The sequence below is a fragment of the Pseudophryne corroboree genome, chromosome 9 (genome assembly GCF_028390025.1).
Source record: "Pseudophryne corroboree isolate aPseCor3 chromosome 9, aPseCor3.hap2, whole genome shotgun sequence".
In the NCBI taxonomy this organism is placed as follows: domain Eukaryota; kingdom Metazoa; phylum Chordata; class Amphibia; order Anura; family Myobatrachidae; genus Pseudophryne; species Pseudophryne corroboree.
This window is the reverse complement of record NC_086452.1, coordinates 213,666,696-213,694,002: the sequence shown is the minus strand read 5'-3', so window position 1 is coordinate 213,694,002 and position 27,307 is coordinate 213,666,696. Positions and strand designations below refer to the sequence as shown.

At 41.6% G+C, this 27,307-nt stretch overlaps 1 long non-coding RNA gene across 4 annotated transcripts in view; it reads left to right on the top strand.

The window, feature by feature from the left end:
* LOC134956903 (uncharacterized) overlaps window positions 1-24,086 on the top strand; it is a 59,153-nt gene extending 35,067 nt beyond the window's left edge. For 3 of the 4 annotated variants that reach the window (XR_010186281.1, XR_010186278.1, XR_010186280.1), the window contains 3 exons: window positions 2,715-2,805; window positions 19,445-19,479; window positions 23,639-24,086. This is a non-coding gene — a long non-coding RNA (uncharacterized LOC134956903). The remainder of the gene's footprint in view (window positions 1-2,714; window positions 2,806-19,444; window positions 19,480-23,638) is intronic. The other variant, XR_010186279.1, reaches the window with a different exon arrangement.
* Window positions 24,087-27,307: the final 3,221 nt, after the last annotated feature.

The following is a 27,307-nucleotide window of genomic DNA, read 5'->3' as shown; positions in this document are numbered from 1 at the left end:
AATAGTCTAGTCTTGAAGTTGTTTCCACTCCTCGATGTAATGCAACTGTAGCAGTTCGATCCAGCACTAAAACTCCTCAGGAAACTGATATAGTTAACCTTAGCAGTCGTGTTCACTTGGTAAAACTGTGGCCGTATACTGTATATATATTTTGTAAAACAAGCGTAAATCCTTTCTTTCCTAAAGGTTAAAACTGTGAGTCCTGGCTAAATACACTAGTTGAAATATATTCATAGCCTCAGGGGCAGATGTATTAAGCCTGGAGAAGTGATAAAGCAGTGATAAGTGTAAGCTGATAACGTGCCAGCCAATCAGCTCCTAACTGTCGATTTACATATTGGAACTGATTGGCTTGTGCGTTATCATCTTGCACTTATCACTGCTTTATCATTTCTCCAGGCTTAATACATCTGCCCCACAGTTCCTGTATATCCTTTCCCTTTATACTAGGTAGTCAAATACAGTTCAGATGCCAATTATTTACCACAGCTTCTCAATTTAATTAATATACAGCTGAAATAATGAGGCCTACAATATTCTATGCTGCTTTCTCTATTTTACACCAGCACATTTGACTATAGAGCATATAGGGTTAATTCAGCTCCTTGCTGTTAGCAGTCTCTGCTTATAGGGTATCCTGTGGGCTCACTTTTATGCACTGCTGCTGCTTTTAACCTTTGCTTGGCCTGTTAGAATTGTTCTGGATACTGATCTCACTACTCCTCAGTGTCAGTACTCCTCTATTATACAATTAGTCTTTGAGGACTAATAACTGCTGGCACTACATTAAAGTCACTGTTTCTCCTTTATCAGTACTCAGGTAATGCTAGAAGTTACATAAAGCAATGTAAGTGGTGAGGTGATAATACAGTTCACTTACGTACACACTATACAGCCCAATAGCACTAGACAGCTCATATATCCTTAGAGTGGCGCTTGAATGGGCAATGTTGCTAGTCTCTAGGGCTTAAATCACATTACACTCCCATAGCCTCAGTTGCTGCTGCCACCAGCTCCTCCGCAACGGCTGCCTGGTACTGATATCCTCTGACCCAATCTAATAGATGGCAAAGGTCAAATGCAGCTTGTGATGCTTAGTGTAGTATAATGGCTGGTTAAGTACACTTACACCCAAGGGCGTAGCTACCATAAGTGCAGGCAGTGCAGCTGCTATGGGGCCCAGAGCTGAGAAGGACCCATCTTCCCTGTCAAAGTTACATGTGTTACGGTGTATACATTTTTTGCCATTGGGTGGTACGTAGGGGTCCTTTCAAACTTTTTCCTTGGGGCCTGCAATATATCTAGGTTTGCTCCTGGACCTGCTCATTGTAGTGTGGTATAAAATGAACTGTAGGGCATTATAATGTTATATAATATGAACCGGGGCTCTGTAATTAGGCACAATATGAATAAGGAGCACTATATATCATAATTTGAATTGGGGGTACTGTGTGGCATAATGTGTACTGGCAGCTCTGAAATGTGACATACAGTACTGTAGGGTGAACTTATTCACTTCTACGATTCATAAAAGAAACTAGGGCACTACTATGGGGCATAACATTAAATAAGGTTCTGCTAAAGCTCAGAAAATGAACTACAGTACTGTTTGACACTATTATATGGCATAAAATTAACAACTGCTGCAGAGGAGAGTCTCTCTAGAAACATTGGGCCATTCAAAATGTTGCTATGTGGCCCACATAGTTCTTGCTATGACCCTGCTTACACCTCCCTAATTTAGTCGTGATGCTATACAGTGCTCCCCTGACTCCTCTGCACAGAGATTGACAGGCCACCTCACGGCTCACTGACTGCCACTTGCCAGGTCTCCGCCTCCGTGAAGAAGGAAGGGTTGTTGCAGGTGTCCTGGTTACTATGACGCCACTTCCCCTTCTGCTGCTGTGCTGCTTGAGCTCTGCTCTCTCTGTCTGCTATTCCAGCTACCGGCACTTGATGCACCACTTCAGCGGCTTCCACCTCCGTTCACCTCCGGCACTTGGGGTGCAGGACAGGTATGCCCCCTCCGCGTGACAATTGCCTAGCTCTCCGCTCTCAGCTTTCCGGCTTGCCCCATCTGGCTGTACTCCCCTAGCCTCAGCAGCTGCTGTAAAGTCTACAGTGTTACCGCTCTTAATAGCGCTGAAGGTTCAGGTGTGAGCACTGACAGGGGGAAAACTTGCAGACCCCTCCACCAGATATTTCTGCTCGTTATATACCCCCAGTTTACTGGCCTGCGCTGTTCCCCTGCCACTATATCCGTGAGCTGTCCATTGTGATTGACAGCCAGTGCGCTCATGAGGTCTTTCTAGATCCTTCTCCCTGACCAACTGTCACTACAAACTACCATTCTACAGCTGCAGTGCCCACTGGGTCCCTTCTCCCTCCTGCATCACTGTCAGTGTTATACAATATACCAATACACACATTTTTACATATTTATACATATTTATTCTAAGCAAACCATTAGGCTACATTGTCCTGGGATCACCACTTCATCAGTCCCATTACTTCTACATACTAACTCCGATTCTTTCAAATTCTTTGCATACCACAGGTAAGTATTAAAAATAAGCCCAAAAGGATACAGTGTTAGAATGTGTTACCCTAGGGACCACTTGTGGAAGCCCTAATTGATCATAGGTAAGCATAAGGGGGTCATCTCTGTCTTACAGGCTGATCTATAACCTCTCTTGGCTTGCATTCCCCATTAGGAGATGGACAACGGCCAAGACTTTCCTGCATATCACTACTCTCTTCAGGCAGATAACTACTATCAACATCTGATGGACCCAGATTCAGTAGGTAACTTCCCGCTGGCCAAAGGAGCCCATAATATCTTCTTTCCCTTCCGTACCCTCCCCCTGATCGATGATTTGTTCCCTATAATAACATCCTTGGCCTTCCTCTTCCTCCTCCATATAAGTTTCATTATCCAGAGATTTTAACAGTTCATTTATCCTGCTCAATGATTCCCCTCCTTGTATACTACAGTTATCTTGCTCAGTGGGTGCTCCTTCTCCCAATCACACCTCTTGTCCAATGGGAAGTAAATGTTGCCTATGATAGGTTACAAACACCCCCTACCATTTTCTCGCATTATCTTATACACAGGTAAGTCTTCAAACTTTTAAACTATCACGTAGTGATCTTCTTTCCACCTGTTGGCAATTTTAAACTTTCTCGGAATCCCTAGTTGTCTGAGCAATACTCTGTCCCCAGGGGCAAACATGTGAATACGCACCTTCCTATCATATTGGACCTTATTCTTTTGCCTACTCTTGTACGACACTTGCTCAGCTAGTTCATAGGCTCTCTTTAGCTTCTCCCTTAGCTTTCTTATGTACTGTACATGCGACATGTAGGAGCTTTCGCCTGAAGAAACCCCCAGAGTCACATCTTTCGGGAGCTTAGTTTCTCTCCCAAACATTAGATAATAGAGTGAGTATCCGGTAGCGTCATTTTGCGTACAGTTGTAAGCATGTATCAGTTGGTCAATCTATCTCCTCCAATGATTTTTATTCAAAGGACTCAGAGTCCCCAACATATTCAACCACGTTCGGTTGAATCGTTCCGGTTGCGGGTCACCCTGTGGGTGATATGGCGTGGTTCTGGACTTTGAAATCCCAAACATCGCACAGAGCTCTTTAATCAATTTACTCTCGAAGTCTCGACCCTGATCTGAATGTAACCTATTCGGAAGTCCATAATGAATGAATGAAGAATTTGCTCCAAATGGTGTTTGCCACTGTAGATGCTTTTTGATTCAGCGTTAAATATGCCTGGGCATATCAGGTAAAGTGGTCCGTTACCACCAAGATGTTGCATTTTTCCTTGGAATCTATTTCTAATGTCAGAAAGTCCATGCACACCAATTCCATTGGGCTGTTACTTCTGATGGTCAATAGAGGAGCCACCCTAGCTGGCAAGGTCTTTCTTACGATACACTTTCAGTAGGTTTTACAATACTTGTCTACTTTTTGTTTCATACCCGGCAAGTAAAACTGATCTGTCACTAATTTCAAGGTTTTATCAATCCCCAGGTGACCATGTTGATCGTGCAAGGCTTGCATAACTCTGAGGCAGGGACGTGCAGTCAGGGGAGGCAGGGGAGGCAGTGCCTCCCCTGTCATAATGATTAAGATAATACAAAGAAGATGCATATGACACATATTCTGTGCCATATGTATCTTCTTAATATTATTCTTATCGTTGCTGTTTTGTATATGTGTTTGGGAGGCACCGATCGTGGTGCCTCCCATTGTCACTGGGGAAAGTATGGGGAGCGGGGGGTGGGCACGGGCGGGGACTAGCCTTGGGCTGTAAAAGCCCATTGAAAATATATGGGAAAGCGGCACCATTAGTGGTGCCGCTTTCCATCGGGGACGTGCTTTCAACCTATGAAAGCACATCCCTGTCAGTGAGGCCACAGTGATTGGCCAGCGGATCCGTCACTGGATCCGCTGTCAATCACTGTGTGGGCGACGCTGGCGGAGGAGGTGCGGGCGGCTGGATGCGGCGATGGTGCGGGCGGCGGGATGCGGCGGTGGAGCGGGCGGCGGCGGTGCGGGTTGCGGCGGCGGTGGAAATTACCTTTATCCTGCAGAGTTTGGCAGCGGAGCGGTTCCAGTTTCAAAAATGGCGCCTCAGCGTCATTTTTTAAATTCAAGATGGCCACCGCGAGCCAATCATGGCTCGCCACGTCATCGCCCCGCCCCCTCCGGCTGACTTATATAAGTCAGCGCGAGGCGGAGGAGAGTCAGTCCGACGGCGGAGGAAGAGCTGTGAAGAGCTCCTGAAGAATGAAGACGCCGGAAGTCCTGGCTGGGCGGCGGCTATGCAAAAGAGCTTAGCAGCCGCCGCCCACCAGATGAAGACGCTGGAAGCCCTGGGGTGGTGGCGCCCCCCCATGTGAAGACTCCGGAAGCCCTGGGAAGGCGGCGGCCACGCAAAAGAGCTTAAAGGCCGCCGCCCCCAGGTGAAGACCCAGTTTAATAAAGCTTATTTTCAAGACTTGTGTGGTGTTTTTATTTTAATATTTTCTTTACAGGTGGACTACAGGTGCCAGCGGGCACTTTATGTCCGGGCATGCTGGCACTTGTGGTTCTCCAAGTGCCAGCATGCTGGGGCAGGCTTGCTGGGACCTGTAGGCTACCTGTAAAGAACAATATTACTATTCTTTGCAGGCGGACTACAGGTGCCAGCAGGCCCTTTGTGTCCGGGATGCTGGCACTTGTGGTTCTCCAAGTGCCAGCATGCTGGGGCAGGCTTACTGGGACTTGTAGGCCACCTGTAAAGAACACTATTAACACACAATGAACCCCGCACCCACCGCCACCAGGGGTGCGGGGCATAGCACTGGGCTATCAGCCCAGTGCTGGTTATTGCTCGGGAGGGGGGACCCCATTTTAATTTTTTTGGGGTTCCCACTTTCCGAGGAATTCCAACCCTGGGCTGACTGGCTGGGGGGCAGATTAATGTTATGGCAGGGGGACCCCACACTGAGTGTCTCCCCTGCTGTGGCATTACTCCCCCTGGCTGGTTCTGCCTAGTGCTGGTTTTACTGGTGTGTTGGGGGACCACACTTTTTTTTTTTTTTTTCAGGGGGGGGGGGGGGGCTTGTTAGCTGCCAGTGCCTCCCCAACCAGTGACCTCACCGCACGTCACTGCTCTGAGGCGATGTCCTCTAGGTAGTACAAGTTGGTATCTCTTCCTACATCCCTCTGCTTGGTGCATCGATATAGTACTCCTTTCTTTAATACCAAGTTTTTCACCTGTCTCTTCAACAGGCGAACTTCCTCCATTCCCTCCAATGTCAATCTAGCAGCTTTTCCCTTTACAACTCCAGGCATCACCCATCGTATAAATGGATCCTGGAGCTGCTCCTGTCTAAACTGGTACTCCTTCACCCTGGGTAGACCCTCTAACTCCATTTGGCTAATCCAACAATACAATAAGGGCAGAGCATCAGTTGGTACTCCCAGTGCTCTCACTGCCTCGCTACTACTACTACTCACTCTCATGCTGCGGCACATCCCTCAAATTTCTCCAGCAGGTATCTCAATCCACTCCTCACGGTCATTTTCACCTGCCAGCTGTCCTGAGATCCTGGAGACAGTCTGCATCTATGTTACTCACTCCCGGCCAATATTTTAGAGAGAAGTCATACAATGCCAGCGCTGCTAGTCAGCGGTGCCCAGTCGCGTCTAATTTTGCGGTGGTCTGCACATAATTTAGCAGATTATTATCGGTGTGCACTTCGAAGTTCACCCCATATAAATAATCGTAGAATTTATCCACCACGCACCACTTCAGTGCCAAGAATTTCAATTTGTGTGCTGGGTACTTCCTCTCACTATCAGATACACCCCTGCTAGCAAACGATACTGGTCTTAACCCATCAGGATGCTGCTGGTACAGTACACCCCAAAGCCCACTTATAGACGCATAAATGTGAAGTACATATGGCAGGCTGGAATTAGCATATGCTAATACTGGGGCATTCATCAGGCTTTCCTTTAACACCTCAAATGCAGCCTCACACTCACATGTCCATCTGTTTCCAAAGAGTTTGTTGAGCTTGTGGAGCTCTCCCGTCAACATGACTTTGTACTTCTTTCTCGCACTTGGAAGAGAATATCCCTTTGTCAAGTCAGTTAGTGGCTTCACTAAGGCAGAGTAGTTCTGTACAAAATGGCCGTAATACCCACAAAATCCCAGGATAGATCCTAATTCCCTCAATTTGGTGGGACGAGGCCAGTTCTTCACAGCTTGCACCTTGTCTGGATCCGTGGCCACCCCATCTCGGCTCACGATGTGTCCCAGATACTTAACTCTTGACTGACACAAATGACATTTGTCCAGTGACAATTTCAAACATCCTTCCATTAGTCTATCAAGGACCTTAAGAAGACAACATTTATGTTCCTCGATAGTTGCGCAAAATACAATAATGTTGTCTTAGTAGACTATTACCTCTCGGTAGTTAATGTCTCTGATGATCTTCTCCATGGTGTGTTGGAAAGTGGCTGGCGCTCCCTTCACTCCTTGAGGCATATGTAAGAACTCAAAAAATCCTAATGGACATAGGAACGCCATTTTCTGTCTGTCTTCCGGGTGCATAGGTATTTGGTAGTATCCGTTTCTTAAATCCAACACAGAGAATAAAACAATCCCCTGTAAGCAATTTAGGGCCTCATCTATTCTGGGCACCGTGTATTGATCGGATACGGTTCTTTGAATCAATGTCCTATAATCTATGCACATTTCAATTTTCCCATTCTTTTGCTGTGCGATGACAATCGGGGAAGTGTACGGACTCTTGGATTCCATTATTACTTGGTTTTCCAACATTCCCTATAGATGGCTTCTTACATCCTCGAAGTCCGCTGGTGCTATCCTCAGGGGTGTTCTCGGAATGGCGTATCGTCAGTGAGCTTTATTCAATGCTTCACCCTCTTTGCCACCCCAGATCCAACTCTCCAGTAGAAAAGACCTGCTTTCTAGACTCCAATTCTGCAATTAAACGAGACTTCTCCTCAAACTCAAGTTCATTCTCCAGCTGAGAGTTCAAACTCAAGTTCAAATAGGCTTTTACTCCCCTGTGGAGTTTCCTCGAATATATCATACAATATGAATAAGACAACACATCACATCTCCTCTCTCTTAAGCCAGTCCATCAGAATGTGGTAAATTCTTGTATTAGTCCGGACAATTATGGGGGGTTCACCTCTACCCGCAGGGACTTTCTGGGCAGACCAGAGTGATTTAAGGGAACCTACAATTTCTCAATCTCTTCTTCTTCTCCCTGGCAGATCTCCAGATTGATTATGCTATATCATAAATAGGGTTATTTTTCTATACTTAATCCCCATATTATTAATCCAGATAGTGGTTGAATTGGGATGTCAGCGATGTATCTTCTATACCAGTTCTCGAAGACAATTGAGACCTGAGAGCCACTGTTGATCAGTACCTTAGAATGATGTCCATTGATTTTGGCAGACATTATTGGAGCAGGTCCCAGCAATCCTTCAGACAGGACTCCGTTCACCAAGTGCTCCCCATCATGCAGCGCCCAACCTTCGGGAGGCCTGTGTGGGGTCCACGGGCCTCCCCCGTCCATTTCCATAATTCTGGTTTTCACTGCCAGAGCTACCGGATGTAGTATTGGGCATCCAAGGGGAGCCTCGATTAAGGTTGCACTCAAAGGCTCGGTGGCCTAGCCTCCCACACTTGAAACACCCTCTATTATTAAAGTTGCTTCTTCTCCATGCACTCATCATGGGCTCACTCGGGGCAGTACCTTGAGGAGTCTTGTTAAAAAAACGTTTTTGAACCAGCGCTCCAACACAGCAGTGCTGCAATCTCCGCTGAAGTGGTCACCCCCACTTCCAAGAGAACTTTTAGACAATGTACAAAATGCAGATATGCGCACCCTGGAGTGTTATAGGATAATTATATATTTTGTGGGGAACGTTCAATGTTCAGATGTTCAAATCCTTCCCTTTTGAATTAGAACAGAATTCCTCCTTTTTCCCTCAAAAAAACAGAAGTAAGGGAATATATAGTGAAGTACAGTTTTATTAGGAGTGTGAATAACATAAACAAATAAAAGTAATAATTCCACCAACTTATAGTGGGGCAAATATGCGTACCAGAATATGTGGGGTCCCCAACAAAGGTTACCCTATAGCGCTTGTGAGGTGTTAAACAGATACCTCCCGGGATCCCAGCACTGTTCCTCCTCTACCCATGGTATTCCTGGGTACTCCCCCTCTTACTGGATCAATCGCAGTCTGTCCCACAGCACCAACGCGTTTCTGCTCTCTGGGAGACTTTCTCAAGGTGTGTGGTGGAGTGAAGACAGGGAGAATTTATGCCCAGTATTGTGGTGTGATTGGCTCAGACTGGATATCCCATAAATTAACATTCCCTTCATGAATTGTTATAAACTAGTTATTCTGGTGACTTTGCCTGAGATATTAGTTGGCCCCTTGTATGGGAAAAGCTTTAAATTAGACAATTTTAATACTTAAAAACGGCTGGAAACGCCGAGATTCGGCGTGCGTTCTAACTCGTGGAACGCACACCCTACTTCCGGTTCCGGCCGCCATCCCTTGTGGTGTACTCACGGCGCTAAGCATCATGCCGCTACGCATGCGTTCCATATGCTGGAACGCATGGCATTTCCGTTTCCGCCTAGAGCTCTAATAGGCGGAGATGTAAACTTCCGGTTTCGGACATTCCGCTGTGGAACGCATTAATTCATATGCGTTCCATGGCTTTAACGTACCGGAAAACCCATGGGATACCTTTGTGGAATACAAAAGATGAAATAATGGGAAAGATGAAGTTAAACCCCAGTATTTCCACATTGAATTAGTAATAGAGGGTATTCTTCCTGCATCTTATGACAATACCTTTTTTAATACATTTTTAAAAATATATATAGTTATAAAATCTCCATAAAAAATACATAGGATGAATAAACGTGTAGTAATAGAAAGAATAAAAGTGGACAGCAGTATATACAACAAATTCATAATGGGGGGTGTTCTTCCTACATCTTATGGAAATAAATGTTATGAATTATGTATACTTATAAAATACAGTTTTAAAATATTCAATAAAAGACAGTACATTATGGTATCGCAGATAAAAATATTGATGGATAATCAATTCATTAATAAATAATTAATTAATTTGCAATAAATTATCATAAGAACCATTTTAATTCAAAGTCCAGATTCAGGCCCTTAGGTGCTAAAGTTGCCATATTGTAAATCCACCGCATTTCTGTTTGTGCGAGACTTTCTTCCAGATTTCCATTTCTCCAATGATTCTGCACCATTTGGATGCCTACTACTTTCTCTAAAGCGTTACAGTTTTTATTATGGGATGACTTAAAGTGATTTGAAACTGAATGGTTCTCGAAGCACTTTTTTATGTTCCGAGTGTGTTCTGCCCATCTTTCCTTCAAGGGTCTACTGGTCCGGCCAATATACTGCAGTTTGCAACTGCACTCCATCAGATAAATACAGTTTTTGGTGTTACACGTAATGAATTCAGAGATGTTGTATATGTTACCAGTAGTATTGTATTCATCCACTTTATTCTCTTCGTATCCTTTGGAAACAAATTTTTTCTTCATATCGACAGATTGGTTTCTGAAGACTGTAATGTCAGTGCAGTTTCTTCTTAATCTTCTAATTTGGCCTTTTGGTACGTTTTTCAACCAGTTAGAATGATGGTTGCTTGAAACTGAAATATACGAATTACTGTCTGTTGGTTTGAAATAGGATTTTGTTTTTAAAAAATTATTTTCAATGTACAGAGTAAGGTCCAAAAAGTTTACTTCCTTTTTGCTGATATTAAACACCAAGGAAATGTTAAAATCATTTCTGTTAAGAGATTCGCAAAAGGAATTGAGGGCTTCATCATCACCTTCCCAAATAAAAATAATGTCATCGATAAAACGATACCATAATTTGATGTTGGATAAAAAGGGGTTATTCTCTGTCCATATGTGCTGATTTTCCCAATGACTCATAAAGAGATTAGCATATGCTGGGGCAAAGCGAGTGCCCATAGCAGTCCCCATTTTTTGTAAATAAAATTTTCCATTATGCCAGAAGAAATTATTATTTAAAATAAACCTAATACTCTCCACTATAAAGGGAATCTTGTTTGTTTCGAAATTACTGTTTTGTAGATGATGTTTCACAGCATTAATGCCTTTTTAATGGTCAATAATCGTGTATAGACTACTTACGTCTGCAGTGGCCATGATATAGTTGGGTTCCCATTTGAAGCTTTCTATTTTTTGTAAGATATCCATAGTGTCTTTGATGTATGATCTTACTTTCAGTACTTCCGGCTGGAGATGGTGGTCGACAAAATGGGAAAGATTGGATGTAACGGAATTTGTTCCCGCTACTATAGGTCTTCCTGGGGGATCGGATAAACTTTTATGAATATTCGGCAGTACATAAAAGACAGGTAGAGTGGGATTTTTGATGTTAATATACTGCTCCTCTTTCTCCTGAATGATCCCTTCATCTTTATATTTGTTGTGGAGTGTTTTTAATTCACGTTCTATTCTTTCATTTGGATTTCCTCTTAAAACCATGTATGTGGATTTATCTTCTATCTGTCTGCTGATTTCTTCCTCATATTTTTTGGCGTCCATAATCACTATCCCCCCCCCCTTTATCTGAGGGTTTGATAACAATTTCTTTATTATCTTGTAGTGCTTTAATTGCTTCCCTTTCTTTTTTCGTGGTATTAGGTTCTTTCTTCCAATGTGGGGGGAGATTATCCAGATCAGTAGTTACTGCTTTATTAAAGCTTTTCACGAAACATCCTCTTGAAAAAGTGGGGTTGATTTTGGTTTGAAGGGATTTCTCTCTGATGTTGTTTCTCCTGGTTGACTTAAAAAGTATTTTTTAAGCGAAACCTTTCTAACAAATTTTTGGATGTCCAGATAGGTTTCAAATTTATTGAGTTTGTTGTCCGGAGCAAACTTAAGACCTTTCTCTAGTATTCTTGTTTCATCCACCGTCAGCTCATGGTTACTTAAGTTGAATATTTTGGTTTTCCCCAGCTCTCGTTCATTATTTTCCTTATTATCTGGACATTTAGGTTCATTCTTTCGTCCTTTACCCCTTTTACCCCTTTTCTTTCATTCTCTTCTGAACACTAATATCCTCTGTTTCTCTTCCAATTCTGCCCTAAAAAAGCTTCATTATTGAATACTCTGAACCTATTACTGTTGTCTCTGGTTTGTGGTTTGTAATTTCTTCGGTTGATATGCCATTCATCCTTCACAAAATAATCCCTATCGTAATTTTGTCTTTCCCCTCTCTGGTTGTTTTCCACCCTTCTCCAATTTTGGGTTCTCCTACCCGTAAATTCCCTTCGTCTATAGTTTCTACTGTCAGGGTACGGTGAAAACCTCCTCCCTTCTCTTCCTCTTGCTTCATGTTTCTCCTCTAAACGTGGTGAAGTTCTTATCATACTTTTCCTTTCATAATTCCTCCTTTCGTTCCTCTTTTCTCTTGGTCTCTGTATTGGGCTGATGTCACAATGGCAGGGGGTTTCCTCTCTCTCCTCCTCTAATGTAACGCTTCTTCTTCTATCGTCTCCTTCATCTTTTTCTGTTTCTCTTTCCTTCTTATCCCTTATATATTTCCTCTTTTTTCTCATTATTAATTCTTTTTCTCTTTTAATTATTCTACTTTCCATTTTGATTTCCTTCTCAACATATTCCTCTAGATTTCTGAATGTACCTAATTCCGTAGTAAAACTTTCAATTTGTTTTTCTATGAGGTTAAGATCTTTTTTCCTTTCTTGTATTATAAGTTCCATAAGTTATATGGAACAATTCTCTGTGATGTTCTTCCATTTGTCATAAAAATCCTTACTTTCGTTTTCTGACGAGGGTCTTTTTTCTATTTTCAATCCTCTTGGGATAAGTTTTTCTGCAATATATTTCTCTAGAGTTATGGTCTCCCACCATATTTTACTCTCTCTGATTAGCACATACTCCAGTTTCCTCATGATGATATCCATTTCTTTTGTATCTACTACTACCTCTGTTCTATCCCTATCTCCACTTTTGGTCTCAAATACTGAATCCAAAAGTAATCTTCTTTGATCCCTGTACCCCAGCATGGTACAGCTGGTAAGAATGGGTGAAAGAAAGGTATCTTGTTAAAAAACGTTTTCGAACCAGCGCTCCAACACAGCAGTGCTGCAATCTCCGCTGAAGTGGTCACCCCCACTTCCAAGAGAACTTTTAGACAATGTACAAAATGCAGATATGCGCACCCTGGGGTGTTATAGGATAATTGTATATTTTGTGGGGAACGTTCAATGTTCAGATGTTCAAATCCTTCCCTTTTGAATGAGAACAGAATTCCTCCTTTTTCCTTAAAAAAAACAGAAGTAAGGGAATATATAGTGAAGTACAGTTTTATTAGGAGTGTGAATAACATAAACAAATAAAAGTAATAATTCCACCAACTTATAGTGGGGCAAATATGCGTACCAGAATATGTGGGGTCCCCAACAAAGGTTACCCTATAGCGCTTGTGAGGTGTTAAACAGATACCTCCCGGGATCTCAGCACTGTTCCTCCTCTAGCCGTGGTATTCCTGGGTACTCCCCCTCTTACTGGATCAATCGCAGTCTGTCCCACAGCACCAACACGTTTCTGCTCTCTGGGAGCCTTTCTCAAGGTGTGTGGTGGAGTGAAGACTGGGAGAATTTATGCCCAGTATTGTGGTGTGATTGGCTCAGACTGGATATCCCATAAATTAACATTCCCTTCATGAATTATTATAAACTAGTTATTCTGGTGACTTTGCCTGAGATATTAGTTGGCCCCTTGTATGGGAAAAGCTTTAAATTAGACAATTTTAATACTTAAAAACGGCTGGAAACGCAGAGATTCGGCGTGCGTTCCAACTCGTGGAACGCACACCCTACTTCCGGTTCCGGCCGCCGTCCCTTGTGGTGTACTCACGGCGCTAAGCATCATGCTGCTACACATGCATTCCATATGCTGGAACGCATGGCATTTCCGTTTCCGCCTAGAGCTCTAATAGCCGGAGATGTAAACTTCCGGTTTCGGACATTCCGCTGTGGAACGCATTAATTCATATGCGTTCCATGGCTTTAACATACCGGAAAACCCATGGGATACCTTTGTGGAATACAAAAGATGAAATAATGGGAAAGATGAAGTTAAACCCCAGTATTTCCACATTTAATTAGTAATAGAGGGTATTCTTCCTGCATCTTATGACAATACCTTTTGAATACATTTTTAAAAATATATATAGTTATAAAATCTCCATAAAAAATACATAGGATGAATAAACGTGTAGTAATAGAAAGAATATAAGTGGACAGCAGTATATACAACAAATTCATAATGGGGGGTGTTCTTCCTACATCTTATGGAAATATATGTTATGAATTATGTATACTTATAAAATACAGTTTTAAAATATTCAATAAAAGACAGTACATTATGGTATCGCAGATAAAAATATTGATGGATAATCAATTCATTAATAAATAATTAATTAATTTGCAATAAATTATCATAAGACCATTTTAATTCAAAGTCCAGATTCAGGCCCTTAGGTGCTAAAGTTCCCATATTGTAAATCCACCGCATTTCTGTTTGTGCGAGACTTTCTTCCAGATTTCCATTTCTCCAATGATTCTGCACCATTTTGATGCCTACTACTTTCTCTAAAGCGTTACAGATTTTATTATGGGATGACTTAAAGTGATTTGAAACTGAATGGTTCTCGAAGCACTTTTTTATGTTTCGAGTGTGTTCTGCCCATCTTTCCTTCAAGGGTCTACTGGTCCGGCCAATATACTGCAGTTTGCAACTGCACTCCATCAGATAAATACAGTTTTTGGTGTTACACGTAATGAATTCAGAGATGTTGTATATGTTACCAGTAGTATTGGACCTAAATTCCTCCATCTTACTGGGTTGGTTGGTGTGGCTCCTACACATTACGCACAAGCCGCATCTATGGAACCCTTTTGTTTTTATTCTGCTAGATTTTTTAGGTGCAACCGCACTCTTTACTAGCTTCTGTTTTAGATTGGGTGCTCTTCTGTATACGTATTTGGGGTTCTGTGGTAAAATTTTCTCTAAAATCGGATCTCTGGTTAAAAGATGCCAATGTTTTTTCACAATTAATTCCATTTCTTTATGTTGGCTATTAAAAGATGTTATAAAAGGTAAAGTGCATGTGTCTTCCTGGAGTTTTCTTTTAGGTTTTAGAAGATCTTGTCTATTCACTTCTTGTATTTCCTTAATGTATTCATCCACTTTATTCTCTTCGTATCCTTTGGAAACAAATTTTTTCTTCATATCGACAGATTGGTTTCTGAAGACTGTAATGTCAGTGCAGTTTCTTCTTAATCTTCTAATTTGGCCTTTTGGTACGTTTTTCAACCAGTTAGAATGATGGTTGCTTGAAACTGAAATATACGAATTACTGTCTGTTGGTTTAAAATAGGATTTTGTTTTTAAAAAATTATTTTTAATGTACAGAGTAAGGTCCAAAAAGTTTACTTCCTTTTTGCTGATATTAAACACTAAGGAAATGTTAAAATCATTTCTGTTAAGTAAGATCATACATCAAAGACACTATGGATATCTTACAAAAAATAGAAAGCTTCAAATGGGAACCCAACTATATCATGGCCACTGCAGACGTAAGTAGTCTATACACGATTATTGACCATGAAAAAGGCATTAATGCTGTGAAACATCATCTACAAAACAGTAATTTCGAAACAAACAAGATTCCCTTTATAGTGGAGAGTATTAGGTTTTATTTTAAATAATAATTTCTTCTGGCATAATGGAAAATTTTATTTACAAAAAATGGGGACTGCTATGGGCACTCGCTTTGCCCCAGCATATGCTAATCTCTTTATGAGTCATTGGGAAAATCAGCACATATGGACAGAGAATAACCCCTTTTTATCCAACATCAAATTATGGTATCGTTTTATCGATGACATTATTTTTTATTTGGGAAGGTGATGAAGAAGCCCTCAATTCCTTTTGCGAATCTCTTAACAGAAATGATTTTAACATTTCCTTGGTGTTTAATATCAGCAAAAAGGAAGTAAACTTTTTGGACCTTACTCTGTACATTGAAAATAATTTTTTAAAAACAAAATCCTATTTTAAACCAACAGACAGTAATTCGTATATTTCAGTTTCAAGCAACCATCATTCTAACTGGTTGAAAAACGTACCAAAAGGCCAAATTAGAAGATTAAGAAGAAACTGCACTGACATTACAGTCTTCAGAAACCAATCTGTCGATATGAAGAAAAAATTTGTTTCCAAAGGATACGAAGAGAATAAAGTGGATGAATACATTAAGGAAATACAAGAAGTGAATAGACAAGATCTTCTAAAACCTAAAAGAAAACTCCAGGAAGACACATGCACTTTACCTTTTATAACATCTTTTAATAGCCAACATAAAGAAATGGAATTAATTGTGAAAAAACATTGGCATCTTTTAACCAGAGATCCGATTTTAGAGAAAATTTTACCACAGAACCCCAAATTCGTATACAGAAGAGCACCCAATCTAAAACAGAAGCTAGTAAAGAGTGCGGTTGCACCTAAAAAATCTAGCAGAATAAAAACAAAAGGGTTCCATAGATGCGGCTTGTGCGTAATGTGTAGGAGCCACACCAACCAACCCAGTAAGACGAAAGGAATTTAGGTCCAATACTACTGGTAACATATACAACATCTCTGAATTCATTACGTGTAACACCAAAAACTGTATTTATCTGATGGAGTGCAGTTGCAAACTGCAGTATATTGGCCGGACCAGTAGACCCTTGAAGGAAAGATGGGCAGAACACACTCGGAACATAAAAAAGTGCTTCGAGAACCATTCAGTTTCAAATCACTTTAAGTCATCCCATAATAAAAACTGTAACGCTTTAGAGAAAGTAGTAGGCATCAAAATGGTGCAGAATCATTGGAGAAATGGAAATCTGGAAGAAAGTCTCGCACAAACAGAAATGCGGTGGATTTACAATATGGGAACTTTAGCACCTAAGGGCCTGAATCTGGACTTTGAATTAAAATGGTTCTTATGATAATTAATTTGCAATAAATTAATTATTTATTAATGAATTGATTATCCATCAATATTTTTATCTGCGATACCATAATGTACTGTCTTTTATTGAATATTTTAAAACTGTATTTTATAAGTATACATAATTCATAACATTTATTTCCATAAGATGTAGGAAGAACACCCCCCATTATGAATTTGTTGTATATACTGCTGTCCACTGTTATTCTATTTCTACACGTTTATTCATCCTATGTATTTTTTATGGAGATTTTATAACTATATATATTTTTAAAAATGTATTAAAAAAGGTATTGTCATAAGATGCAGGAAGCATACCCTCTATTACTAATTCAATGTGGAAATACTGGGGTTTAACTTCATCTTTCCCATTATTTCATCTTTTGTATTCCACAAAGGTATCCCATGGGTTTTCCGGTATGTTAAAGCCATGGAACGCATATGAATTAATGCGTTCCACAGCAGAATGTCCGAAACCGGAAGTTTACATCTCCGCCTATTAGAGCTCTAGGCGGAAACGGAAATGCCATGCGTTCCAGCATATGGAACGCATGCGTAGCGGCATGATGCTTAGCGCCGTGAGTACACCACAAGGGACGGCGGCTGGAACCGGAAGTAGGGTGTGCGTTCCACGAGTTGGAACGCACGCCTAATCTCGGCGTTTCCAGCTGTTTTTAAGTATTAAAATTGTCTAATTTAAAGCTTTTCCCATACAAGGGGCCAACTAATATCTCAGGCAAAGTCACCAGAATAACTAGTTTATAATAATTCATGAAGGGAATGTTAATTTATGGGATATCCAGTCTGAGCCAATCACACCACAATACTGGGCATAAATTCTCCCAGTCTTCACTCCACCACACACCTTGAGAAAGGCTCCCAGAGAGCAGAAACGCGTTGGTGCTGTGGGACAGACTGCGATTGATCCAGTAAGAGGGGGAGTACCCAGGAATACCACGGCTAGAGGAGGAACAGTGCTGAGATCCCGGGAGGTATCTGTTTAACACCTCACAAGCGCTATAGGGTAACCTTTGTTGGGGACCCCACATATTCTGGTACGCATATTTGCCCCACTATAAGTTGGTGGAATTATTACTTGTATTTGTTTATGTTATTCACACTCCTAATAAAACTGTACTTCACTATATATTCCCTTACTTCTGTTTTTTTGAGGGAAAAAGGAGGAATTCTGTTCTAATTCAAAAGGGAAGGATTTGAACATCTGAACATTGAACGTTCCCCCAAAAATATATAATTATCCTATAACACCCCAGGGTGCGCATATCTGCATTTTGTACATTGTCTAAAAGTACCTTGAGGAGTGTTGTTAAGGCTCTGTGTAGCAATAGATTGCTCTATCCTCTTATTCTGTTCCTCCATTAATTTCAGAAGTTTATCCTCCAATGGGTGAAGTTCGGCCATTGATTGCACCACATTGACCTTCTTTATCATGTTCACTCTCATATCGATCAGGACTTCTACTTGCTTCACCTCCTTTAATAGCTAATTAAAGCCAGGGGGGGGTTCTCTCACTCCAGAGCACCTTAACTTCTGTGCCACTGGGTCCGTTGTCAATGCTCCCCTTAGCACCTGCCTCATGTGAGTCTTATCTACTTCCTCTCTGGTAATTCCCCCTTTGTCCACAATTTTGTACAATAACTTATCTATCCTTATGACATATAAACACAATTTCTCTCCTGGCTCCTGAAAGGTGTGGTGCAATCTGGAAATAAGGTCCCCCACATCTTCCAGAGTACCATATGCATAGTCTAATGCTTCCAAGTAGGTCTCTAGCATAGCATTGGGATTGCTTCGTCTAGCCACCTGTACTATCCCCATAGCAGGGCCCTGCAAGCTCTCCACTACACATTGCCGCTTTATCTTGTCGGGGCACTGCCACTATTCTGCCTGTTGGACTGTGGCTTCCTTGAAGGCTCCATATGCTTCTTCCCCAGTAGGTACTGGTATAATGCCCGAGAATATTCTTAGTCTTCGGTAGCTCCCCTCATAATGCCATCTCTCCAATTGAGAGACTACTCGGTCTACCATAGTCTCGAACTGCCCTCCATCTACATTGGTAGTAGTGTTACTATCCCTCCTAGCATCAACCTATTTCTGAACCATACAAAGGGGATGCCCTTGATATGTGGACATTGAATACCTCTTCCTCTCCGGCCCTAGGTCCAATGATAGACAATTTCCTCCCCATTTATTCATCAGTCATTACCATAAGTGGGATTAAGTTGATGTCTAACTCTCTTTCATTTTCAACTAGCATGGCAACTTTATTTCCTAGTTCTCCATCCCACTTATCCACTATGATGGGCCTAATCACCCCATATAGAGTGCCCACTTTCCTTAGCACGACTTCATCGGTGACATCTGAGAAGTCTCCTCCCATTCCTATACATTTCTTAGAGTTCATGCCTTTCCTCTGATACCAAGTGTAGATGTCTTCCCCGATCAACACCTCCATAATCTTTGAGTAAATTACACAACAATTTTAATACTTATGTTAGGTGAATGACCTTGTTAAATAGTAACACCTAATGAGATTCACTGAGATCTCAGCAGTGCCTCCATAAATGCAACCCTCTGTTGGCACCTATCTATTGACTAATTACACTAGAAATGTTAAATGTGCCTCCACCCAAGCTTTGATACTATATTTAGGCTTGCTTGGGTAAGCCTACTCTCAGGATTGTGTACATATGTACTTATTTAATTTAATTACACATTTACCATTTGTATTATACCTGTACTTCTTCCAGATTCCATGGATCAAATTCCACTTCACAAATAAGCGGTAAGTATAAAAGTTTAATTCCATAGCAACACTTTAGACATCAATGCATTTTGTCCAACATGACGAAAGTTAATACCTTCCCTATATTTCCACAAATACCTATACGTATAATATTTGCATGCAATACAAAAAACTCTCCTTTTCTCAACAGAGAATGAGTGACCCAAGTACTCTTAATGCAGCTGTGCACTGTTGCGGCTCATAAATTCCATGAGTTTGAAACAGTTAATACTTATTAAATGGAGATGAACTAATAATATCCTTTGATGTAGAAATTCTCCTTTGAACAGTAAAGATGTTACTTAATTCTGTCTATCTATGTAGCAGTTAATATCCACTACTGTGCTACTTGTATCCTCTTTTTGTTTTTCCTTTTAGCTGACAAGTAGAAAGTACTCTTTAGTATATAAGTAGCAAAACACTAGCAATAGTCTAGTCTTGAAGTTGTTTCCTCCCCTCAGTGTAATGCAACTGTAGCAGTTCGATCCAGCACTAAAACTCCTCAGGAAACTGAAATAGTTAACCTTAGCAGTCGTGTTTACTTGGTAAAACTGTGGCCGTATACTGTATATATATTTTGTAAAACAAGCATACACGTATATCCTCTCTTTCCTAAATGTTAAAACTGTGAGTCCTGGCTAAATGCACTAGTTGAAATATATTCAAAGCCTCAGTTCCTGGATATCCTTTCCCTTTACACTGGGTAGTCAAATACAGTTCAAATGCCAATTATTTACCACAGTTTCTCAATTTAATTAATATACAGCTGAAATAATGAGGCCTACAATATTCTATGCTGCTTTCTCTATTTTACACCAGCACATTTGACTATAGAGCATATAGGGTTAATTCAGCTCCTTGCTGTTAGCAGTCTCTGCTTATAGGGTATCCTGTGGGCTCACTTTTATGTGCTGCTGCTGCTTTTAATATTTGCTTGGCCTGTTAGAATTGTTCTGGGTACTGATCTCACTACTCCTCAGTGTCAGTACTCCTCTATTATACAATTAGTCTTTGAGGACTAATAACTGCTGGCACTACATTAAAGTCACTGTCTCTCCTTTATCAGTACTCAGGTAATGCTAGGAGTTACATAAAGCAATGTAAGTGGTGAGGTGATAATACAGTTCGCTTATGTACATACTATACAGCCCAATAGCACTAGACAGCTCATATATCCTTAGAGTGGCGCTTGAATGGGCACTGTTGTTGCCAGTCTCTAGGGCTTAAATCACATTACACTCCCATAGCCTCAGTTGCTGCTGCCACCAACTCCTCTGCAATGGCTGCCTGGTACTGATATCCTCTGACCGAATCTAATAGATGGCAAAAGTCAAATGCAGTTTCTTATGCTTAGTGTAGTATAATTGCTGGTTTAGTGCACTTACACCTCCATAATTTAGTCGCAATGCTATACGGTGCTCCCCCGACTCCTCCTCTGCACAGAGATTGACAGGTCCCCTCACAGCTCACTGACTGCCACTTGCCAGGTCTCCTCCTCCATGAAGAAGGAAGGGTCGCTGCAGGCATCCTGGTTACTATGACACCACTTCCCCTTCTGCTGCTGTGCTGCTGAAGCTCTGCTCTCTCTGGGGTTTATTTACTAAGCTCCCGATTTTGACCGAGATGGTGTTTTTTCTTCAAAGTGTCATCTCGGGAATTTACTAAACTCAAATCTCGGCAGTGATGAGGGCATTCGTATTTTTTTGGAAGTCAAAGAAAAAAATACGAATGAATACACCATCGGTCAAATACGACGGTTTTTTTGATACAACTCGGTAATTTACTAAAAAGTGTATTTCACGAACACTGCCGGCAATAGCCAAACACTGCCGTGAAAAGATACAAATCGTAGAAAAAAAGCAGATTTAAAACAGACCTGCTATTTTTTACCGTGTTCTGATAGGCATGCATGGATCCATGAGATCCGTGCATGTTTATCAGTGGGAAGGGGTGGGAAAGTGTTAAATTTGCAGGGAAAAAATGAGTGGGGTCCCCCCTCCTAAGCAAAACCAGCCTCGGGCTCTTTGAGCTGGACCTGGTTGAAAAAATATGGGCAAAAAAATGTCAGGGGTTCCCCCATATTTAATCAACCAGCACCAGGCTCTGCGCCTGGTCCTGGTTCCAAAAATATGGGGGACAAAAAGCGCAGGGGTCCCCCGTATTTTTGAAACCAGCACCGGGCTCCACTAGCCAGGTACATAATGCCACAGCCGGGGGACACTTTTATCTAGGTCCCTGCGGCCCTGACATTACATACCCAACTAGTCACCACTGGCCGGGGTACCCTGGAGGAGAGGGAACCCCTTAAATCAAGGGGTCCCCCCCTCCAGCCACCCAAGGGCCAAGGGTGATGGGGTGAAGGGCCAAGGGCGGCAGATGGGGGGCTGATAGCCTTTTGAAAAAAATGTGAATATTGTTTTTAGTAGCAGTACTACAAGTCCCAGCAAGCCTCCCCCACAAGCTGGTACTTGGAGAACCACAAGTACCAGCATGCGGTGGAAAACCGGGCCCGCTGGTACCTGTAGTACTACTACTAAAAAAATACCCCCTAAAAAACAGGACACACACTGTGACAGTATAAATTTATTACATACATGCACACCTCCAAACATACATACTTACCTATGTTCACACGAGGCTCGGTCCTCTTCTCCATGTAGAATCCCAGGGGTACCTGTGAAAAAAATTATACTCACATAATCCAGTGTACCTTCTGTTCTTTGTATAATCCACATACTTGGCAAAATAAAAAAACGGAAACCCAACCACGCACTCCTCCAGGGTACCCCGGCCAGGGGTGACTAGTTGGGTATGTAATGCCAGGGCCGCCGGGACCAGTATAAAAGTGTCTCCCGGCTGTGGCATTATGTACCTGGCTAGTGGAGCCCGGTACTGGTTTCAAAAATATGGGGGACCCCTACGCTTTTTGTCCCCCGTATTTTCGGAACCAGGACCAGACGCAGAGCCTGGTGCTGGTTTATGAAATATGGGGGAACCCCTGTCATTTCCCCCCCATATTTTGTCAACCAGGACCGGCTCAAAGAGCCTGAGGCTGGTTTTGCTTAGGGGACCCCACGCATTTTTTTTTTATTTGTAACAATGTTATTTTTTTTACGAAAGGTGCACAATGAAGCCCTGCACGGATCTCACAGATCCGGCCGGGATTTATTGTGTTAATGTCGGCAGTGTTTTACTATTCACTCCCGTAAAACACTGCCAAAAAATACGAATGACATCGACATCGGAAAACACGAAAATGCAAAATACGACAGCTTAGTAAATTAGTCGTAATAAATTGAAAAAGTTGCAAATTTACACTTTCGATGTCATTCATGTTTGAACTTTAACCTCATTCTGAAAAATACGAATTTTAGTAAATATACCCCTCTGTCTGCTATGAAAGCTACCGGTGCTTGGTGCACCACCTCAGCGGCTTCTGCCTCTTTTCACTCCCAGCACTTGGGGCGCAGGACAGGTATGCCCTTCAGCGTGACAGTCGCCCCGGACTCCGCTCTCAGCTTTGTGGCTTGCCCCATCTGGCTGCACTCCCCTAGCCTCAGCAGCTGCTGTAACATCTACAGTGTTACCGCTCTTAATAGCGCTGAAGGCTCAGGTGTGAGCACTGACAGCGGGAAAACATGCAGACCCCGCCACTGGATATTTCTGCTCCTTATATACCCCAGTTTACTGACCCACACTGTTACCCTGCCACTATATCCGTGAGCTGTCCATTGCGATTGACAGCCAGTGCGCTCGCGAAGGCTTTCTACATCCTTCTCCCTGACCAACTGTCACTACAAACTACCACTTTACATTGACAACAGCTCAGCTTCAGTGCCCACTGGGTCCCTTCTCCCTCCTGCATCACTGTCAGCATTATACAATATGCCAATACACACATTGTACATAATATAATAAAATAAATGTGTACATATTTATACATATTTATTCTAAGCCAACCATTAGGCTACAACCCTTAGTAGTGTGCATTTGTTTTAGCATTTTGTAGCATGACATACAAACATAGGGCATTAATAGAACATTATGTTTCTACACATGAGGTCCAAATAAGTATACTTTTACCTATCATGTCCTTTTAATCTCTCCAGGAAATTTATTTTCCTTTCTTCTGACTTTCAGCTCTGCTTTAACTTTTTAGACTTTCATGTCATTGAAGTTCATGACCAGACATACTCCTAACCAACTGATTGGAGTCTGCCCAATGTATACAACAGCTCTGCTTCCATGAATTAGAATACAGAACATCATAGAAAAAAAAATGCTGATTCCATACAGTATGTGTCCCTTACCTATTGTGGTGCTCTTTTATGGTCATGTGGAAATGGTACTACAGTATGTTGATAAGTTTCATATACAACATACCCTGATGACTGATCAGCATTAAAAATAAAAACTTGATACAACATATAAATTATTCAGTACTTTATGGAATTGCCTGATTACAGTTACGTTCATACCATCAATGTTAGCATGGTAACTAGAAGATTCACTGTGTTAACAATTTGTATCTAATCTATCTTTAGCTAAGTTTCACCTTGTCTGATGTTCTGTGTTCTTTATGGTAAGTAAATAAGATTATCTCATTAGTCAAACAGCTAAAAGAGTGGGTCAGTCATTTTAAGATGAAGGTGATGAGTTTCAGGAGTTGTGTATGAAAATAATGATTCATCATTCATTAGTGTTAAATAAAACCAACTCTCAATAAAAAAGAAAATGGAAAAACGAAGCCAATTACATAGCTGTATGACTTTTCCTGACACCCCTTTATCCAGACAAGACAAGACCCCTTTTTTCCTGAAATAATATTTTCACATTTCACTGGCTGCACGTTGAATCCGACACAATGAAAACATCTGACTGTGTTTTTGAATTTGCTCGTAATTAGGTTCTCACAGATGGAAAGCATATTCATCCTTACAGTCCCATGTTGAGAATGTATGTGCAGCTCTCAACCAGCTGCATGAGTCATAGATCTGGCAATTAAACTTGGTCTCCTATCAGAGAAATGATTCTCTCCCTCCTGCGTTACCCACGGCAAGTTGGCATTGAGGTTACTCTTTACAGCTAGGTTTCATCTAAAATATTCTTAGTGATTTAATTATTCTTAAATAAAGACAATAAAAAAATAACTCTTGCATCCAACATTATCTCTTGTCTTCAGATTTAAGCATGCATTGCTTTAATGTATTCTTTTTATCTTGTGCAACTCTTCAGTTAACTGACCAAAAGCTCTGCATTGGCTCATATCACTTGCTAGTGTGAATTGTGTATATACAATGCTTGATTCAGATGTTTCAGTTTAAGTAGAGTGAAGTACTGTATACATAACATCCTGGAATACATGAGCTGCATTGTGTTGTATTAGCATCACTCACTCATATATGGAACTTTATGGTACTAGTGGAAAACCTGTGGTGAGCAAAATTATGAAGACCGTTGAATTCAGTAGTTTAACTATATTTTATTTCTGTGCAGTAAAATGACTTCTCTTAACACGTTGAACGCTTATTTCTACACAAAGGAATACAGCATAATATTGGCACAGTGATTCAGCATAAAACAATTCTGGGCAGCTCAGGGGGGTCGAGCCCATTTCTAAATGGTATCCAGCCCTACTATGATTTATTTTTATCAATGTAACATGGGAAGGGATTGCATTTCCTGGCACACTGCTGGTCCTTTGCTGCCGGCCATACGTGCATTTATATAGAGATGTGCAGCGGACACTTTTCGGGTTTTGTGTTTTGGTTTTGGATCTAGATATCCATTCGTGTTTTGGATCTGTATTCATTTTGCCAAAACCACTCTTTCGAGTTTTGGTTTTGGAGCTGTATTTAAAAAAAATAAAAACAGCTAAATACACAGAATTTGAGGGTATTTGTTATGATTACACTCAGTTCCGTAGGTTTAAAGGTGATGCCTTATGACGCTCAGGCAATTACCCACTGCCCAGCAGTCTTTTAGTCTCCTGCAGCCAAAGACTTCACCTATAGCAGCCGCCTTTCCAGGGTGAATTAGGTCCACTCTGTACTCAGATGCCCCCAGGTTTTATGTATATAGTGACTGTCAGAGGCTGGACAGTATGGTAAGACAGATGCAGTACGGTAAGACGTCAGCTGACACAACCTTACTACTGTGCTAGGGCATATATAATGGTAGATGCTCAATCAGCTTAATGATATCATTCAGGTGCTCGAAAGGGATGGGTATTTCTAAGCAAGAATACTAAATTTTAATTTATTAACACTTTAGTTTTTTCACTGGTATGCTGCCCTGGGCTTTCTGGCTTATGCTGGTGTTTTGGGGTGCCACACCCTGCACCTAGATATAGCGCTAGGGACCCCAAATATACAGAGACGCCTTGATGTGGCTTTGGGGCTTATTCACACATTTGCACAAATATGTGTAACCAAGATCTCTGAATTCTATTATTGTGTGGGATTTATATCTGGCTACTGTTATCATTCAGGGTGCTGGGGGAAACAATGTCTCTCTTTTTTCTTACTGTGCTAGGGCACACATTGAGGAATATATGAGGAATGCACGTAAGTGCAACAATGCACAGGTTGGAGTATAATCAAAACACAATCAGTATACACTTGCAACAATGCACAGGGTGTTATCAACAAGTAGACTATAAGTACAAATGATTTCTAAATGCAACAATGCACAAGGTGGATACAATAAAGAAATGCAGGCAAGACTGTGCCTGTGTGGAAACTCCACACCAAAACCTGAATACAATGCTAGCTGGATCAGATCAGGAAGTCAGTCAGGGAGAATCTCAGAATCACAGGCTTGACAGGTTCTCACAGGAGCTGACAGCTTCTCACAAGAGCAGGAACTATCACCAGCGATTTGGGAGAGGCCAGTAAGGGAATATAAATGGTGCTGAACCAATAGAGCCCAGGAGTCTTAATTAATAAACTCCATGCAACTACTCTGCTGCACATATCTAGAGCTACAGCTGAGTTACTAATTACCCAGCAACGGGGAACGCCGTCTGCCTCTGACGTCCCTGTTGCTATTGATCCGGCAGCTCTCAGTGCCCAGTGTCTGCCTGTTGCTAGGCGCCGGATTGGGAATGAACGGCTTTGTGCCCGACATCTGTGCATTGTTAGGCACTGGCTGGGGGTCAGCGGGAGGCGTGGCGTCCCGGCTCCTAAGCAACGGTCGGGACGCACCTTGAAGAGGGTTTAGAAACCCCTAGAACCTGGTTTCTGGGGAAATCTCTTGAAGAAACCTTTTTTTAGTTTAGGAGCATGGAGGAACTTCCCAGGCACCCATGCTGTCTCCTCAGGACCATAACCTTTCCAATAAACTAAGTAATGTACTTGACCCTACACAAACTTGGAGTCCAGGATTCTTTCAACAACAAACTCTTGATGTCCTCGAATCATGACTGGAGAAGGTCTCCTGAAACCTCTTAATTTAAATTTCTTAAAACAAATGCCAGTTTAAACAGAGATTAATGGAAGGTATTATTGATTCTCAAAGATTTGGGTAATTGTGGATGGAAAGCAACAGGATTGATTTGCTGGATGATTTGAAATGGTCCAATGTAACGGGGATCCAATTTCTGAGATGTCTGGTGGAGCTTGATGTTTTGGGCAGATAACCACACCATGTTTCCTACTTTGAAAAACAAGGTTTCTGAAATCCGTCAGTAAATCTCTTAGACCAGGCTGCCACATCCTCCAAGACTTGATGTACTTCCCTTCAAATCCTCCTGTGGTGAGACACAGGAGAAAAAGAAGAACTAGACTGTTGTGAAGGAGTGAAAGTATTACATTTAGGATGAATACCG